Source organism: Chinchilla lanigera, unplaced genomic scaffold (genome assembly GCF_000276665.1).
Source record: "Chinchilla lanigera isolate Chin_1 unplaced genomic scaffold, ChiLan1.0 scaffold00021, whole genome shotgun sequence".
Lineage (NCBI taxonomy): Eukaryota > Metazoa > Chordata > Mammalia > Rodentia > Chinchillidae > Chinchilla > Chinchilla lanigera.
In genome coordinates this window covers 23,255,727-23,274,994 of record NW_004955422.1, presented here as the reverse complement: position 1 = coordinate 23,274,994, position 19,268 = coordinate 23,255,727, and the positions used below count along the sequence as shown (strand labels likewise).

The 19,268-nt window shown below is 39.5% G+C and overlaps 1 pseudogene; it reads left to right on the top strand.

Annotated features, from left to right (window-relative positions):
* The first annotated feature begins 14,955 nt into the window (after window positions 1-14,955).
* Window positions 14,956-18,034, top strand: LOC102023927 (annotated as a pseudogene).
* The last annotated feature ends 1,234 nt before the right edge of the window (window positions 18,035-19,268 follow it).

Sequence of the window (19,268 nt, the reverse complement as noted above, 5' to 3'; positions counted from 1 at the left end):
CTCTTCAACCCTTATGTGCACATCCTGACTTTATCCACATCCCTTAAAAGTCCTCTCAGCCCTCTGCCATGAACCAATGTGCTGGCATGGAGCCTGCAGCTGGCAACTTTCTTAGGGATTGTCTTTCTCCTTCAAAGAGCCCAGAATGGAGGCTGCACTGATCCTGAGGTCTGGCAGGGGCTTCCTGAGTGAATGGTTTGACCAGAGGACAAGGCCTGGCTGCTATAGGAAGAAGCCACTGCACCTTAGGCAAAGTTCAGCTGATACCACCACCAAGGCCTAATGAAAATGCCTTCTTTTCTCAGTCACCAGGAGGGACCAGCTTTTACTCTAACTTTGACTTGTAGGAGGTCCTCCAGGTCTCTGTGGACTGAGCAGGATTGGTGAGAGTTCCTGGTCTGCAGGATCTTAGCCAGGCTGCCCTATCAAGGTACGCGAGCAGCTGAGACACAGCCTGATCTTAACATCATATACGTTTTCACTTCAAGTTCTTCTCTGTTCTTTTTAAAAATTTTGGTATACTCATTTTTTTTTTCCTGATTCTGGTTTCTCTTTTTTTTAAAAAAAGTTATTAGTATATGTTTATAGAACAGCATGATCACATTCATGGTGGGTTAGTATATACACATATCTCAATTCTTTTTTCTTTTTAAAAAATTAATTAAGTTCACTGGTACATTTTAGATATGCATAATGATGACATCCATCATAGGGAAATTGCACCTGTACATGATATATCTTGATTCTTCTTTTACTCCCATTCATCTACTTTCCTTTCAACCCCTCTTCCTCTCCTTATTTACAAAAGCTTTATTTCTATTTTTTCCTTCTTTTCTCATTTTTTCTTATCCCTTCCTCGATTCTTTTTTTGAATCCCCTTCCCCTTTCATCTCTTAGTCTTAGTCCCTATTATGGTTGATACATTGTGTCAACCTGAAAAGTTTATAATGTTAACTAAGTGACTCAGCAGGGGTCCAGGGTCCTTACTTTGTAAACATCCTGAGCTTGTACAAGAGGAAGGCATGGAGATTACAATGTATAACGTAAGGGAGAAAAGAGACTTGCTCTCCTCTCTCTTTTGCTCTTGCTGCTTTTGCGGTCTTCTCCTGCCTTGAACTGTTGCCCCTGTGCCCTGCCAGCCTGCCTTGGAGCCAGCTGATTACAGACTGACACCTCCACAAACTGTGAGCTAAATAAACCTTTCCTTCCTTAATTTTGGTTGTCAGGTATTTTGTCTCAGCAACAAGAGAAAAGTAACAAGACGGTCCCTTTTGTAAAAGTTCTAGTCTCCTGTTTCCTATTATCTTTTATTTTGCTCTCTTTTTTTTATTTGCTCTCTAATTTATGTATAATTTGGGTTTCTCATTAAAGAGAAAGGATGGGATATTTAAGCTTCTGTGTCTGATTTATTTCACTTAACATTATGGTCTTGAGGGGCATCCATTTCAAAAAAAGGTGAAACATTTATACGACCTGAAGAGAAACCACAGTATTGCATCCATTTCAAATAACTCAAGTTTGTCCTTTTTTATGGTACTCCACTGTGTGTAAATACCACATTTTCTTTATCCATTCATCTGCTGATGGACATACAGCATAGGCTGCTTCCAAGATTAAGGTATTATGAGTTGTGCTGCTATAAATATAGTAATGGATGTATCACTGTAATATGTGTTTAACTTTCAGGAAGATACCTAGAAGGACAAGAGCTGGGTTGAATTCAATTTTTATTTTTACTTTTCTGAGGAATCTCCAAACCGATTTACATAATAGCTATACTAGTTTATATTCCTACCAGCAATGTAGAAGAGTTCTTTTTCTCTGAAGCCTTCAGGTTATTTGAAAAGAACAGTCTATAGATACATCCACATGACATATATCCCCCATTTAAACATTACAATTCTGTGGTTATTTACACAATTTACAGCCACACTGTAGTAAATACATAGAATTTTGAACCATTAGAACATTTTTGTTGCCTCAAAAAGGAATCATTTGCCATTTAGCTACCACCTCCTGTCTTCCTATATGCCCCACCATTATGCAATTGCCAGTTTATTTTCTGTCTCCATAGTTTTAAACTTAATCTGTGCCTAATGTACACGTTTTCCTCTTCACTTGTATACTAGCGTGTAGCCTTTATACAATATAAGGAAGGGAAAGAGGCTTGCTCTTTCTGCTCCTCCTCCCTTTTTGTTCTTGTTGCCTTTGCTGTTCTCTGCTGCCATGAACTGTTGCCCTGTGCCATGTGCCACTCTGCCTTGGAGCCAGCTGGTTATAGACTGAAACCTCCAAAAACTGGAAGCTAAATAAACCTTTCCTTCCTTAATTCTGAGTGTCAGGTATTTTGTTTCCGTGAGAGAAAAGTAACTAAGACATACTGTAAGAATAGAAAACTACAGATCAATGTACTTTATAGATACTGATGCAAACCCACTTAATAAAATATTTCTAAACTGAATATCTAGCACCTTACAAAAATTATTCACCATGACCAAGAAAACCTTGTTCCTGGAATGCAACGATCATTCAACAAAGGAAAATGAATCAGTGTAATACACCAGATTAACAGAATGAAGGAAAAAATATGCTCCATCTCAATTGTTACATAAATGTGTTTGACAAGATTTAACACCCCTTCATGATAAAGTATTTCCCTAAACTAAATTCCTAAATCCTATCACACCATAAATTATGTATATATACTCTTACCACTTAAATACTCTAACATGACGCCTATTGAAACACTCACACACATATGCTGTCCGCACCTATACATCCCAAATACACTACCTCTATATTCCAAGCCCACATTTACATAAACTTATGCTACAGTCTCACAGAAGCACATGCCACACACCCACACCACTACAATGGACACCCAGCTGCCTCATTTCCTCAACATATCACATTCCTCCTGTTACATAACCTCAAGCATCCAGATGCCTACATATATTATTAATACAATATACCCACAGATGCAAATGGATACATAGATATATATGCCCAAATACAAGTAGACACAAGCTCCATCTCTTCTTTTCTTTTCTTTTTTTCAGGGGGTGGTGTGGAGGACCATCTGGACAACTGTCCTTGAAAGAAAAGCAATTATCTCCCTCCTGGCCCTATTTCCATGTATTGATATGTCCAGAACTGGCTAGGATTTTTCTTATCCCTTCAATTGGCTTTAAGCAATGCAGATCAGTCTAGTTGTGGTGCTGATGTGGTCTCTGAAGCAAGGTGACAGGTCAGTGTTACCCCACCCCTATAGCTTCCAAACACATGTGTGAGCAAGGCAGAATGGAGAGGTATGCTCCACACTGGCAGCTGGGATTAAGCCTCAAATAAGAGGCTATGACTTCCCAGGGCATAGAAGATTACACATCATGGCTAAAGCACCGACCCCAAAACATTAGATGCTACCTTGAATTGTGTTATGCAGGTTAATCCTTCTGCATATCTTTCTCTTTGCATATTACAGAGGTGATTTCAGGCCTCCTACCTAGTCCAGCTCACAGCACTCACCTACTTCCCACCATTCTCATAGTCACTCATCCTCATATCACTCCCTTCTTCATAGATTAATAAAAACTGGGTTTGGCCCTGGGTTGAGGCCTCTGTTCCAGTTAGACATTATCTTAGCTCGACTTATGACCCCCTTGGCTCCCCATAACTACAAATATGGCTTACTGTCTTTATTCTCACCATGGGTTGCACTGGAAGTGGTAGATTGGAATTAACTCACTAGAATTCCAATAACTTTTCTATGGGATTACAAATATAAACTTCTCAGACCACAATGAGGACCAGGAAGGGCTCTCTACAGGGTGGGGATGGTACTACAGGGTCTTCATACTGGGCTATACTCTACCCTCCTTTTAAAACTTTTCTGAGATCAGTTCTGTCAATAAATTGCAAAGTTGCCCAGCCTATACTCAAACTTGTGATCCTCTGGCCTCATTCTCAAAGAGTGCTGGAATTACAGATGTGCACTTCCACACTCAGCTCACAAAGTCAATCTGTAAAAACTAAAACAGACGCTTTCAGTTAAAACAGTTCACAGCCCCCAAATAAACTCCCATGTACCACAAATACAAACCTAGACACTCACTGTTCTCAAATTCCTCTATGCCGTAACATACACAGCCAGATTGTCACCTTAACTCCAGGAGCATACATAAAACTCCTCTATTATGAATACACAAATCCAAAAATACAATAAAATACATAATAGTACATCTTTTCAAATATATCTACAAGCTGGGCATGGTAGCACATACTTGTAATCTCAGCACTCAGGAGGCTGAGACAGGAAGATCCTTGAGAGTTTGAGGCCAGCCTGGGCTATAAAGTGAGCTCAAGGCCAGCTTGAACTGCATACTGAGACCCTGTTTCAAAAAGACAAAAAAACCCCACAAATATATCTACAAAAAACACAGTATTTCACAATTCACTAAAAATATATAGAACAATTCCATCCCCTAATTCTCTCTCTCTCTCTCTCTCTCTCTCTCTCTCTCACACACACACACACACACACATCCTTATTCATATATACACACATACCTACTCAAAATAAACTTCAAGATCACAGAATACTCCAGATTTACCCCCAACCCACTATTCTGTAATATAATAAAAAGTCACCCATACTTTCTGTTATGGCTTGTATCTAGATGTCTTCTCAATGCTGCATGCACTCGTATGTGTGGCTTTTGGGAGGTGGGTGGATTGTGGATTTGTGATACTGGGATCAAGGATATGTGGTACTGGATTAATCCATTAATGAGCATAGCTTTGGGGATGGCTGGCACTGACCAAGAGACTTGTAGCCGAATGAAATAAAAGGGAAACAAAAGCCCTTGGCAGGACTGTTTCTTCTCTGCCATGCCATACCACTGTGCCCTGGAGCCAGTCAACTACAGACTGAAATCTCTCCAAACTGTAGAGCTAAAATAAACCTTTTCTCCTTTTCTTTTTCTTTTTCTTTTTTTTTTTTTTTTGAGATAGGGTCTCTTCATATACTCTAGGCTGGCCTCAAACTCACTATGTAGCCCGGGTTGGCCCTGAACTCATGGTGGTCCTCCTGCCTCAGCCTCCTGAGTGCTGGGATTACAGGTGTGTGCCACCACATGCAGCTCCTCCTTTAACTTGTAGATGTTGGATATTTTATCCCACTCATGAGAAAGTAAGACACTTTCCTAAAATCTCCCTTTCAAGAAACTGTATTTTTATGTATAAAAATACTGGAAATCACAAGGTTTCAAGAACAGCAAACCACTAGGAATCATGTGAAAGTACTCCTCAATTTTACACTGGCCTTGAAAAGCTTATTATAGTAAAATCCATGCAGAGTTATACTGCTTACCCACATCAATTCTGCACAGTGGGCCAGGTGACTTTCTGAATGGGGTCTTGGTCCATCCGGACTTATGTGAGCAGCAGAGCTCACACCAGTGTAAAAATTCAGTAGTCTCCAATTTGACAATTTCCACAGAATGTCAGTTGTCTTCTTAATCTACTATCCATATATCTCTTTAACAATCTCAGTAAAAACATGTGGATTCACAAATACTCTGTAAAATAGTAAAATGTTTCATGGCTAGAGCATCACAATAACAAAACGCCTAGTAATCCATTAAGTAGAGTATAAAAGCTAGGCATGTCTTAGCAAAAGTTCACTTTTCTCTAAAGCACTAACAGCTTTATGTCCTAAGACCTGGGTTCCTAGGCCAGGACAAAGTAGAAAGACAAAAGGTGATGTGACAGACCCTTTCAAAGGGGAAGACTGTAACAACTGCAAGATACAGACGGAGCAAAATTATTTAGAGATCAGATGAAACACTTCCTCACTTAATACTAATTCATTTTCCTGTTAGAAATCAAAGGGTATACTAACCTTGGAGGAACTCAAAGAAACTTTTTCACCCATGCAGACATTAAGTCATTTTATGGAAACAGCTTTATCATTTAAATCAAATTTGGCTCCAGAAATTTATAGCCCACATAGTAAAATATAGTTTCACACATCCTCTCTTAAAACATGAAAAAAGCCACCATAAACTTCTCTGAGAACATTTGGTTCTTGTGTGTTTGTCTTTATGTCTACAATTTATGTTCACTGATAAAATGAAATCTTATCAAATTACAATGGACCAAAACTAGAAATCAACAGCAAAAGAAATCACAGACACTATACAAACACATGGAAATTGAACAATACACTTGTTTTTTGGTACAGGGTATTCGTGTGCATTTTGGGTTAGCCTTGAACTCACTGTACAGCCCAGGCTGGCCTTGAAGTTGTGGCAATCCTCCTGCTTCAGCCTCCTTGAGTGCTGGGAGTACAGGCGTACACTACCACACCTGGCTTAAACAATACACTTTTGAACAACCAGTGGGTCACTGAAGAAATTAGGGCATGTGAAGCAATTCCTAGAATTCAGAATTTGTGGGACACAGTGACTACAGCTCCAAGAGGGAAGTTTATAGCTCTGAGAGCCTACATTAGAAAACCAGTGGTCACAAATAAACTCAGTGTGCATCTCAAAGTCTTACAAAACCAAGAAACCACACAGAAAATCAGAAGGTAACAATAAAGATTAGGTTGCAAGTTAATAAAATAGATTAAAAGGATAATACAAAGCACTAATGAATCAAAGGGAAGGCTGTTTGAAAAGATAAACAAGATTAATAAACTTTTAGGTAAACTAACCAAAAGAAACAAAGAGAAGATGAAACTAATAAAATTAGAGCTGAACACCTTGGACAGAAGACCAATATATAAAATATATAAATAATTCAAAAGAATTAGTCCACACCACAAAGTAAAAGACCCAATCAAAAAATAAACAACTGAAATGAATAGACAGTTCTTAGAACAAGGAGTCCAGCTGGGTGTTGTGGTATGTACCTGGAATCTCAGTACTCAGGAGGCTGAGGCAGGAGGATCACCAAGGGTTTGAAGTCAGCCAGCGGTACATAGTTCAAGACCAACCTGAACTACATAGTGAGACCCTGTCTAAAAAAAAAAGACGTAGATATAGTCAATGAATACATGAAAAAACTGTTCACTACCACTGGCCATCAGAGAAATGCATAATTAAAGCAACACTGAGATTACTCCAGAAAAAATGGCTATCATCAAGAAATCAAATAAAAACAAATGCTACAGCACATACCTCCCACTTCCTGTGGCACACGTTCATAACCCCCTGGGACTTTGAAGGAAATGGATTTCCTCTTCTGCAGATGATTACTCTCTTTTTCAGAAACTGCTTCTGGTACGTTACTGGGCTTCTGCAGAGACTGAATGCTTAAATGTGGAACACAGAGTGACTATGTGACCTCAGCTTTCTGTCACAAAAATGGTATTGTCTAACCTACTTAATCTTGACATTTAGTGTATATAGTGGTGGACTGATTATGTCAACTTGAGAAATTTAGAAGCTTAACTAAACTTGGCTCAGTAATTGGCTCAGCAATTCTACACCCTAGGGTGTAGAGGAGCCACCCTAGGGTGGATCATCACCTAGATGATATAAAAGGGAAATGAGGAAGGACAGAGGAACTGCCATTCCTTTTGGAGGAGCTCCAGTCTTCACCTTCAGCTTGGACTTCATCTCCTGGCTTCTAGTGCAGACTCTTCTGCTTCTGCCTTGGATCCTTCAGCCTTCCATCAGACTCATCGGCCTCCTGGTACGGACTTGCATGGAACTCTGCAGTGAACTCCAGACCCTGGACCGATTCCTCCAGTCCAGTGTGCAGGCACTCTCTGCACACTTCCTCATACAACTCTTTGGCTGACCGTCGTGGTAAGCCAATCTTGTAATTTCTTATACATTTGTACATCTTGTGTCATATGTTTCTCTAGACATTATGAACAATATAGTTATGTGCAACTTCATGGCAAATTTTAGAAATGTGAATTGTACTAACTTTAAAGATTTTCTTTCTGCTGATTAAATGCATATGCTTCTTTGGATGGTTTCATTAACTTGCACATTTTTATTTTATATTTGTTGAATTTAATTTTACATTTTAGCCTTTAGGTAGCAAAATATTCAGGAAAATCCAAATGAAATTGAGGAGTTATGGCTTACATCTAGATGTTCCCCATTTAAAAAAAAATGGATGTTCCCCAAAGTCTCACGTGCTCCTATGTGGGGCTTTTGGGAATGACTGAATCATGGGAGTGTGATACTGGATTAGTCCACTGATTGGTTTAGAATAGTTCTGGGTGTGGATGATGTACTCACTGAAAAGGGAAGACTCACTCTGGATATGGGTGGCACCCACGAGTAGAGTTGTAGCCTGGAGGGAATAAAAAGTGAAAGAAGAAGGAAATCTCGCAGCTTCTTTCCTGCCACGCCATTGACTATTTCTCCTCTATCATGCTCCTCTGACGTACTGCTCTCACTTGGAGCCAGTTGACTATGGGTTAAAAACCTCTACAAACTGTGAGATAAAATAAATCTTTCCTCTTTCAATTTGTGGGGGTCATGTATTTTGACCCAGCAACAAGAAACTAAGAGAGCTGGTAACGCTGAAGGGAGAGATTGAAAATTCAGTAAAGATTTCAATACTCACTTTCAATAATATTTGGAAAAAATGAAACAGAGGATCAAGAAGGAAACAGAAAACTTGAACAACACAATTACCTAGTCCTAACAGACTTTATAGAGTACTCAAATACAAAACCCAACATGAGCAAAACTAACATTCACTGTACATGGAGCATTCTCCTGGATAGATCATATGCTGTGCCCTAAAAGAAGGTGCAATAAATTTAAAAATAATGAAATCATTACAAAGTATGTTCTCTGATCACAATTAAATTAAGTTAGAAGCCCATAAGAGGTAAGAAAGTCACAAACATATACAAGTTAAACAAGACATGCTTAAATAACCAATGGGTAAAGGTCAAAGAAAATACAATGGGAGAAAATACAATGGAAATATAAAATAATTTGAGGCGATGAAAACCAATGTAACTTATGAATTAAGCTGTAGCAGAGGGCAAAGAGAAATTTATAGAAAAGATCTTAAGTCAATAACCTAATTTAACAATGTAAATAATTGGGAAGATCAAGAGCAAAATTAATGTAAAGCAAGCAGAAGGTAAAAAAGAAAAAAGATTATGGTGGCAATACATAAATCTGTAATAAAAAAATCTGTAATAGAAAAATCCATAATAGAAAAATCTGTAATAGAAATCTGTAATAGAAAAATAAGACACTTTAATCAAAGCAAAAATTGTTTCTAAAAAAGCAACAAAATTAACAAATTTTACTAGACCAAGGAAAAGACTCAAAGTACCAAATCAGGAGAAAAAGAGGGAACATCATCACTAGTTGTACAACAGTGAAAAGGATAAGAGAATACTATGGGAAAAGCATGCCAACAAATAGGTAACAAAATGAAATAAATTCCAAGAAAGACACAAACTAACAAAAATGTCTCAAGAAGATATAAAATCTTTTAGTTCCATAACAAATACAGAAATTAAATTACTATTTCAAAACTTCCCACAAAGAAAAGTGAAGCCAGGATGTCTTCATTGGTGAGTTTAACCAAAAATTTTGAGAAGTATTAACACCAATCATTATCAGTCTTTTAAAGAAAATGTAGAAGAGGAGGGAACATGTCATAATTCATTCCATGAAGACAGTATCATACTGATGCCAAAATAAGAGAGAGACATGTCTTGTGAATACAGATGAAAATAACCCTCAAAAAATCAGTAAACTAACTCCCACAACATTAAAAAAGAATATATACCATGATCAACTGAGTTTTATTTCAGGAGTCTAACGTTGGCTTAACATTTGAAAACCTATCAATGTAATACCTCATTATCAACAGAATAAATGTAAAAAACTATACATTCATCTCAGGAGACACAGTAAAAGCAGTTGACAAAATCTAACATCTTTTCAAGACAAAAATACTCACTAAACTAGGATTATAAAGGAATTTCCTTAACCAGATAAAAGGTACCTATGAGAAACTCACAATCAGTATGATGTACAACAGTGAAAAAACTGAAGGTTTTCTTCATAAATTCAGGAACAAAACATGAATATATGCTCTCACTTCTGTGCAGCATAATAATAGCAGGTCCAGCGAGGGCAATGTTGTAAGGAAAAGAAGAGAAAGTCTTCTATATTGGAACAGGAGAAATAAAACTATTTTATTTTGGCAAATGATGTGAGCTTGTGGATAGTTCTAAGGAGTCTACTAACAAACCACTGGAACTAATAAGTTCAGCAAGGTGTCAGAATACAAGATGAATATATAAAAGCAAATGTATTTTAGCAGGGTGTGGTGTTTCTCGTTTGTAGACCCACATACTTGGGAGACTGAGGCAGGAGGATCACTTGAGCCCCCAACTTCAAGACATTCCTGAGCAATATAGTGAGACCCTGACTCAAAAAAGCTGTGTTTTTACAAGTTTAAATTTCTTTAAGTTCTATAAGAAAAGATGCTTTTTCAAGTGGGAATCAATCTTATTTTATGAAATAAGCCTGGAAAATGATATCAAAACTAAAAACACATTTACAATAACTTAAAAACTATATAACATCTAGGCAGAAAACTGACAAAAGGTATGAAAGAATCATATACCTGAAATTAAAAACAGAAAAACTTGAAGAGGGTCTAAATAAATGGCAAGATTTACTGTGTTCATAGTTCAGAAGACTAGATGTTAACAAATCAACCCTCCCCATCATCACCTACAGATCCACTACAATCTAGGCAAAAACCCACTAGGCTTTGGAAGAGAAACTGATATGCCACTTTTCTTTCTTTTTTTTTCCTTTTTCTTTTTCTTTTCCTTTTCCTCTTTCCCTTCCTTCCTTTCTTCCTTCCTTCCTTCCTTCCTTCCTTCCTTCCTTCCTTCCTTCCTTCCTTCCTTCTTTTCTTTTTAAGGCAGGTTCTCACTATGTAGTTCAGGCTGATTTTTGTTAACTCACATTAACAAAGTGTGCAAGAAAGGTAAAAAACACAGGTCTTATGCAAATTAACTGAAAACTGATTATTTACCCAAGTGCAAGAGCTAAAAATACAAACTTCTAGACATAAGGCCAAAACTGAAAGAAACAGATAAATCTATTACTTACAGTTGCAGGCTTCAACATGCTCTTTGGGAATTGATGGATAAATTGATAAAGCAGGCAGAAGATCTATTAGGATACACATGACCTGAGCAGTTCTATCATTCAAAGGGTACTATCACCAAACACATATCAACAACTGTTCTGGAAGTTAATATACTTTGAAACACATGGGTCAAGAAGTCACAAGAGAACTTTTAAAATACTTTCAAGTAAATAAATTGAAAAATCTTGCAGAAAAATGCTGCCACAGTTTGGATGAAGAATGTTCCTCAAAAGCCTGAGTATTAAAGTCTTTGTCCTCAGTTTGACACTCCTGGAAGGTATAGAATCTTTTAGAGGTGAGTCCAGTAGGAGGTTCTGGCACTGGAGATGTGCTGTAGCTATGGACAGCTGGTCTCTTCCTCTCACTTTGCTTTCTGACTGCCATGAGGTAAATGGAGTCCTCTATCATGACATTCTTGTGTCATGATAGATGCTTTGCCATAGGGCCAACTGAGCATGAACTGGAGCCTCTGAAGACAGATCAAATCACCCTTTTCTCTTTTCAAGTTGATTAATCTCAGCTATTTCTTACAGGAAGGGAAAGCTGACTAACACAAATGTAAATGTACTTGATACCATTAAATTGTAACATTAAAATGGTTAAGATGATAAATTTCATGGTCAATATATTTTTACCACAATTAAAGGTAATGTTTTGCCAGCTGAGGTGGTGCATGCCCATAATCCCAGCACTCTCGGAGGCTAAGGCAGGAGGTTGCCTCGCTTGGGAAACCAACCAAGAGCTTATCTAAAAAATGAAAATATAAAATGGGTAAAGATATAGGCTACTGTGAAGTGCTTGGGCTCAATTCCAAGTAACATACATAAATTAATAATTTAAATTAATAATCTGACACCAACATTTATAAGATACAGTTATAGGTATGCTCAGAAAGACATTTGTAGCATTAAAAACATATTTTAGAAAAGATCAAATAACTGAAATCAATAACCTAAGCTTTTACCTTAGGAAACTAGATAAAGAAAAACAAATTAAAGCTAAAGCAAGGAAACAGAGGAAATAATAAACCACTAACCAGGAAAAAACCACTAACCAAGAAAAAAGGGGGTGAAGTCACAAATTACCTATACAGGCATAAATGACGGGTCATCACTACTCATCCTGCAGACATCAAAAAGATAATGAAAGAATACTAGGAACAAATCTAACCCCATAAATTTGATAATTCCTTGATGGGCATAAACCACCAAAACTTCCTGAAAGAGACATGGAAAATATGAAAGGATACTTTTCCCATGTGTACCATGGAAGACAATTGATCACAGGAGAAAAAACCCTCTCCTGTGGTTCTTGCTTATCATCTCTACTTTCAAAGAGTTTCTGCTAAAAGGAAAAAAATACTGAACTAAAAAGTCAGTTGACTATGTACAACCTTTTCCTGACGAAGGCAGGCTAATTTGGAAACAAGCTATGACTTTACAAAGACTGGAGGGAGATGTGGGACAGTCAGCACCTGGGCTGTGAAGACCAACCCAGCTATGGGGCATGGGAGCTAGTGGCCCATAATAGAGTTCCCCAGGCCATGGAAAAGGTAAATGTGTTCAGGTAGGCCATGGGCAGAGAGTACTGGACCAGAAACATGACAAGTGTTCATGAATGACAGAAATGATGATAAATCACCCAAGTCAGGATATTAGCATGTGGGAGACCTTGGTGGGAGGAGGTGGGAAAGATATGTGCTAGCATTCACTGTAGTACATTATTTTGGCAATACACTAAAATATTAAAACTCAACTTAAAATGGTTCAAAATATCCTATAATTTAAAGTCAAGAATAAAACCATGTATATAATATGTACAAATAAACATGCACACAATAGAAAGACATTTGACCAACATGCTAATAATGTGGGATTTGTTGACTTTTTATTTCCTTTATGTGTTTGCACATTTTCCATTACATAATTTTATTTTGTTATTATTTCATTGTTCCTCACGTGACTAAAACAAACTTAAAAAGTCAGTTTAACAATACCTTTAAAGTGCTGTGAATATAGCTCAGTGGCACAGTGCCTGCCTGGCAAGCACGAGGTCCTAAGTTTGATTCCCATTACCAAAAAAACCAAAAACAACAAAAAAACAATATCTTTAAAGACACATAGTGGCTCAGATGTCTACAGCTACCCAAGAAAAGTCAATCTTTTATGAAAAAGCTGTGGTAGTTTACATGCACAATGGATAAAAGACTCTGACCTTAAATTAGGAGTAAGAGCATCCATGCATGGAATGGGTTAGAAATAGATAAATAAACACTACAGCACCAGGCTGTATAGGTGTCTTGGTGTTATAGTGCTTAATAACATGTGCAAGACCTGGACATAACTGCTGAACTTGCAAAAAAAAAAAAAAAAAAAAAAAAAGCTAAGCATTCTACTCAAAGAATGAGAGCATTAGGTAAAAATTAAGATAATCCATTGTTTGGTCTGAGCTACTACACTAGGCCCAAAAGCCCAGACCAAACCAGAATGTGCTAAGTGCCAGGATATCAAACTCAACTTGGAAAGGTCAGTTTTCCGAATATTAGGAATTTCAAAGGAACCCAATCAGAAGTGCCTCAGTTTACCTAAGCTACAGAAAATGCTGTTTCAACCCTGTAAGGAAAGTAATTTCATGAGGACCAAACTCCTCTGGGCCCTTGTTTCAGCTCTTCTCAGCCTGTTCCACCTACAAAGCTCACCTGTCCCACACAGCTGACCTCTTCCACTCAGCTCACCACAGCACCTTTCTGAATCCCTAGATGGGATGGTGCCAGGTTCACAAACTTCAAATAAAAGCCACTTAGATCTTGAAACTGAGTCTGCTGAAATTTTGTTTTTACCAGGGGTCAAAAAGTATTACAGGAGAGCTGCCTTTTTACATGATCATTATGAATACAAGTCACTAGTCACCACACTTGAGGAAAGAGAAAGGTATATTAGATTAGTAAACTAATGGAATATTAACAATGGTGGGATTGTAAGTAGATTACTTCTTTTTGGCTTATTGGTATTTGCTAAAGTTTTATATTCAAAGGTTATCTTTAATAGGAATAATACAGTGTTCAAGTGAGTACAATTACACACTTCAAGGAATCTCTTTTCATGCTACATTTTAAAATATACCTCTACAATTGTTTTTAATGTCTGGGAAAAACTGAATCTGTGGGCTGAGTAATTTGTATACATCTCATAAACTCATTTAGAATGAAGTAAAAAATAGTGAATACATCAAAACAGGGCTAATTTGGTAGTTAAATATGTTTGCACACGAATAGTAGCTTGTAAGCATACTGCTAGAAAGTCTGGCCTTAACAGGATTTTTTAAAATATAAAAATTTTAAAAATCCATTACTCAATTCTAAACATATTTATTGGGAGAGCTTTTCCTTTCCTATAATTTTGAAGGACTGTGGCATATGATTCTACAACCGCTGCACGCTCGCAAAGTTCTTCTTGTAACAGCAATGGAGAGAAAGTAAACTGGACCAGGAAGACACTCCACGAGGCTTTGGTCAGTTAGGCCGGGCAGCGCGAGTCATCTGCGCGCGACATCGCCATAGCGACCGAGAAAACAGCTGTGAGGCCACGGGAGGCGGCCGTTCTGGAGCCAGATCCTTGGTCTCTCCAGCTGTCATTCTTCGCTGCCAACGCGTTCGCACTGTTTCTGTTCCCTGCTGAACTTCTTGGTGTGTTGTGTGTCTGACTCTTGTGTGAGTAGCTTGAACCCTAAGGCCACCGCCTGCCCCTCTTCGCCCTCGCCGGGCGGGGAGCGGGAAGCCACCAAGGCTCCAGCATGGCCTTGGGAGCTGGAGGAGGAGTCAGATCGGGAATCCGAGGAGGAGGAGGAGTTGGAGTCGGTGGAGGAGGATCTGGAGGAGGTGGAGAAGGAATGGGAGAAGCCAGTGGAGGAGGAGTCAAAGAAGGATTTGGAGTAGGAGGAGGAGTTGGAGGAGGACTCAGAGAAGGAGTCGGAGTCGGATTCATAGGAGGACTTGGACTGGAAGGAGTCAGAAGAGAAGGAAGACTCGAAGGAGGAGGATTTGGAGGACTGGGAGGAGTTGGAGGAGGGTTTGGAAGAGGAGGATTCATAGCAAGTGGAGATGGAGGACAGGAAGGAGCCAGGCGAGGAGGCAGAGGAGTCAAAGAAGGATTCAGCAGAGTCAGAAGAGTCGACAGAGAACAAAGTCGAGGAGGAGATGGAGGAGGAGGCGGAGGAGAGGGAGAAAGAGGAAGAGTTGGAGAAGGAAGTGTCAGAGGAGGAAGAGCAGGAGGAGGTGGCGGTTCTTGCGGCGGCTACTGCTGTGGAGACCTAGGCTGCCGCAGCTCCCAGGTTGGGAGAGAAGTAGATAGAGAAGGATCCGGAGACAGTGGTGGCCAAGATCTCAGGGGTGGAAGAAAGATCTGCCAGCGACTTTGCCATCAGAGACCTATTAAGCCTTACCAGCAGGGGCCACCACAGCGCCAGGGCGTTCTTAGCAGCCTTACAGAATCTGTTAAGAATCTTGTGCCACAGTGGCTACAGAAATACTTCAAAGAGAATGAAGATGCATGGAGCTGCTCAACAGACACAAACAAGGTACTGCATGGGTCAGAAAATAGGGATGACCCTCTCATGTATGTAGATGAGGACAACTCTAATATCAGTGATGGGCAGAGCATTTCTGAGCCAGCAGTCAGTAGTACAGAAGCGTCTTCAACATCTAGTACTGCTTCAAATGCACTCCCAACTGACAGCTGTGCAGAAACGAGAGAGTCTACCTCTCAGAGCAGTAACATCTCAACCACTAGTTGTTCTTCCAGAGCCTCTGATGAAGATAGTGCAATTTCACACAACACTTCACAGCCATCTCTGGGGACTCCAGAGGCCGAATATGCTCATTCTGTCTCACAACACAGTACCACCAGCTCAGAAACAGCATGCAATTTGAGTGGCTTTGAAATCCTGTCCCCCTCACTTGCCAATTCCTCAAATCCTGAAACAGGTCAGCTCAGAGATTCTCCTTTTTATCATGGAAAAATATGTGGTGGTCTGGCAGCTGCTCTAAGGCTGTCTCAACCTCAAAATACACCTTATCAGGTGCCAGTCAGACAGATGAGGGCCAAGACACTCCATGTGCAATCTTATGATGTAACCAGCTCAACAGCTCGCAAAACACTGAGCTTTCTAGAGATGTCAAGCTCTTTCAGAAACGTGGAGAGAATTCCGTCTGTTTTTTCTTCTCTGAATTCTCTTGCTAGGAGTGGGATAGACATCACAGATACACAGGCCAAAAGAGCAAATGGGAACTCTCCATCTCTCCCTGTTCAGAAGCCCATGACCCCAGAGCCAGTTTCCACAGGCACAAAAATACCTGTTTCTTTTACACTATCTCTGATCCCATCTAGTGAATTAAAGGAGACTGGTCAAAGAACAGATAAAAAGGATAGTACTGGAAATGAAAAAAATATGGTACCCAGAGAAAACAGACAATCAGAAAGTGGCTTTCCATACCCAAATTTCAGTATCCCTAAAGCTGAGGGTTCATCTTCTGGAGGAGGTGGTAAGATGAGACAAGAGGTTGCTTCTAAACCTCTAGAGGAGGAGGAAACAGAAGTACTGGAGGTACCAAAAATCTCTGTACCAATCACCAGTTCTTCAGCGCCTACTATCGATCTTTGTTCTGCTGAGATCACAACTTCTCCATCATCCACAAGTCCTCCTCAATCATTAGCAAACAAGGTACAAAGGACCTCTCCCAGCAGCACTGGCAGTCCCATGTTTAGATTTTCACCTCCAATTATAATATCTACAGAACCAGTGGTACTACCTCCATCATTTACTCCATTTACATTTAGTGTGCCTATTACAAAAACAGAACTTTCTGGCTCCAGCAAGGCTGTAGAACCAATTCTAAGGAGTTCAATTCAAGACATCACCGCAGGGAACAGAACAAATTGTAAGAGGCAAAGTGAAGACTCGGAGAGTCTTTCAAGACCTGCAAAACTCCTGAAAGATGGAGGTGTTCTAGATGTTCAGAAAAGCCCTGTAGGTCTCACATGTGAAAGGGGAGATTCTCTTGCTGTTCAGCCTACCACAACTAGGCCAGTAGTTTACACAAAACCCGCAAGCAGTACCTTTGCTTCTAGTGCAGTTAGGTGCGAGGAATGTGTAAAAGCTGGATCATTCTGGAAGTGTGATACATGTCTGTTTCAACTGTCACCAGGAAAAAGGGGCAAACAGACTGGAATTGGTACACCAACCAAAAATGGCAAAGCAAGTCTGCCTTCATCAGGGACAGGCTTTAAATCAGCAATAGGAACTTGGGACTGTGACACCTGTTCAATTCGAAATAAATCTGAGGCGAGGAGATGTGTGGCTTGTACAACACCAAAACCTGGAATTTTTACGAAGCGAGTGCTCAGGGGGACAGTGGTTTCAGAAAGTGCCCTCACTATGACTACTTCATCTTCCCAAAGCACCGTTACCTCTGGTACCTTAACATTGGGAGGTAAACTCAAAAGGCCTGTGGCACTATGCTGTGCTTCTAATAATACACAAGACAACAAACGTGTGTCCTGCATGGCTGAGAAACCAGCAAGTGCAGTTCCTGCTTCTAGCAGCAGTGCTACACCTGTTCTCTGTCTCCCGGAGACTGTCTAGGATTGGACAAGCTCTAAAGGCCTGAGGGGAAATGGGACAGTGAAGTGTGCCTAGTGCAGAATAAAGGAGACTTTACCAAATGCGTAGAATGTGAAAGTGCCATGCCAGGTATAAAATCTCACTTTAAAGAGTGAATAAAAAACTAGGAGATATGATAAACATTGTGAAACGAAAGGAAACTGCTCAAAAGTAAAGAGCAACTGGGATGAGGGAAAAGAGAAAAGAAAGAAGGGTAAAATCACACATGTATGTATATACAGGATAGCTAACCTAGTTGTACTATTGACTTCTATCACTTTATTGAAAGGAACAGTTAATGATTAATTATTTTTATCAGTCTTGCATGTCTATATTTGTTTTCCTGAGAAAACACTTTGAAGTTATCAATATGTAATACAACATTGTTAATTCCCTGTCACCTTGTCTGTAATTTAGTATTGCTTGTACTTTTTTTGTGCTACTTTGTAAATGGTTGTCTGTTTCTTAATATGTTTTTGTTCTTTTACTTCTAAAATAAAAACAAATAGAATAAAATTTAAAAATACAAAAAAAAATCTAACTTTCAAAGCCTTGGCACATCTTCTTTATCTCTGAATCCAGTGGCGTCATTCTTCAAATCTGCTACCCCTTCATTCTCTTCTGGGGCTTCTCAGACCATAAAAAACTGGAAATTTAAAAGTGGGAGATCAGAGACGATTCAAAGGAAGTAAATCATCTGACTCTGGGTCTATACAGCCTATAAGTAAAAACTTTAAAATTTCTCAACCAACTAGAGATTTTAAATTTGGAGTTTCCACTCATTCTGTGAAGAAGTTAAAAAATATAGTAAGAATGACAATACTTTTAACTCTAGACTTTCTTTTGGGTGGCAGGGGGAGAAAGAGAACAGCCAACAAAGTGCACTGTGGTGGACTAACAATTGTGGTCAACTTATAAAACCCAGCTGAGCTGAATCAGCGTGGTGCTGGGTGTAGAGGGACCACCTGAGGATTGTTGCCAACAACATGAAAAAGAGAACTAGAGAGGAAGAAATGGTGCAGTTGGTTCTGTTGGAGGAGCTTGTCATGCTGGCTTTTCATGTCGGTTGTTCTCACTGTCAAGAGGAGCTCAGGTCCTTGCTGTTGCTGAGGATGGCTGCAGTTCTTTTTGGGGAGCGGGGGAAGTGCTGGTCCTTACTTTGATCATCTATCTCTTCCTGACTCCAGTGCAGATCCCTTAGCCTGCTGGCACAGATCCTTCATCCCACTGGCATAGACTTTCAAGCTTCCACTGACCTTGGGGCCTTCCTGGTGTAGGTCCTTGATACAGACTCACATGAGGCATTGTCATGGCCTGTAGGCTTCCAGCTGGACTCATGGAGGACACTGTCATAGGATCCACGCCCTAAGTGAGATTCTTTGGGTCTCTAGTGTGTGGACAGATCTCCTGAACTCTTTTGCATTTGACTCTTTGGGTGAAAATTATAA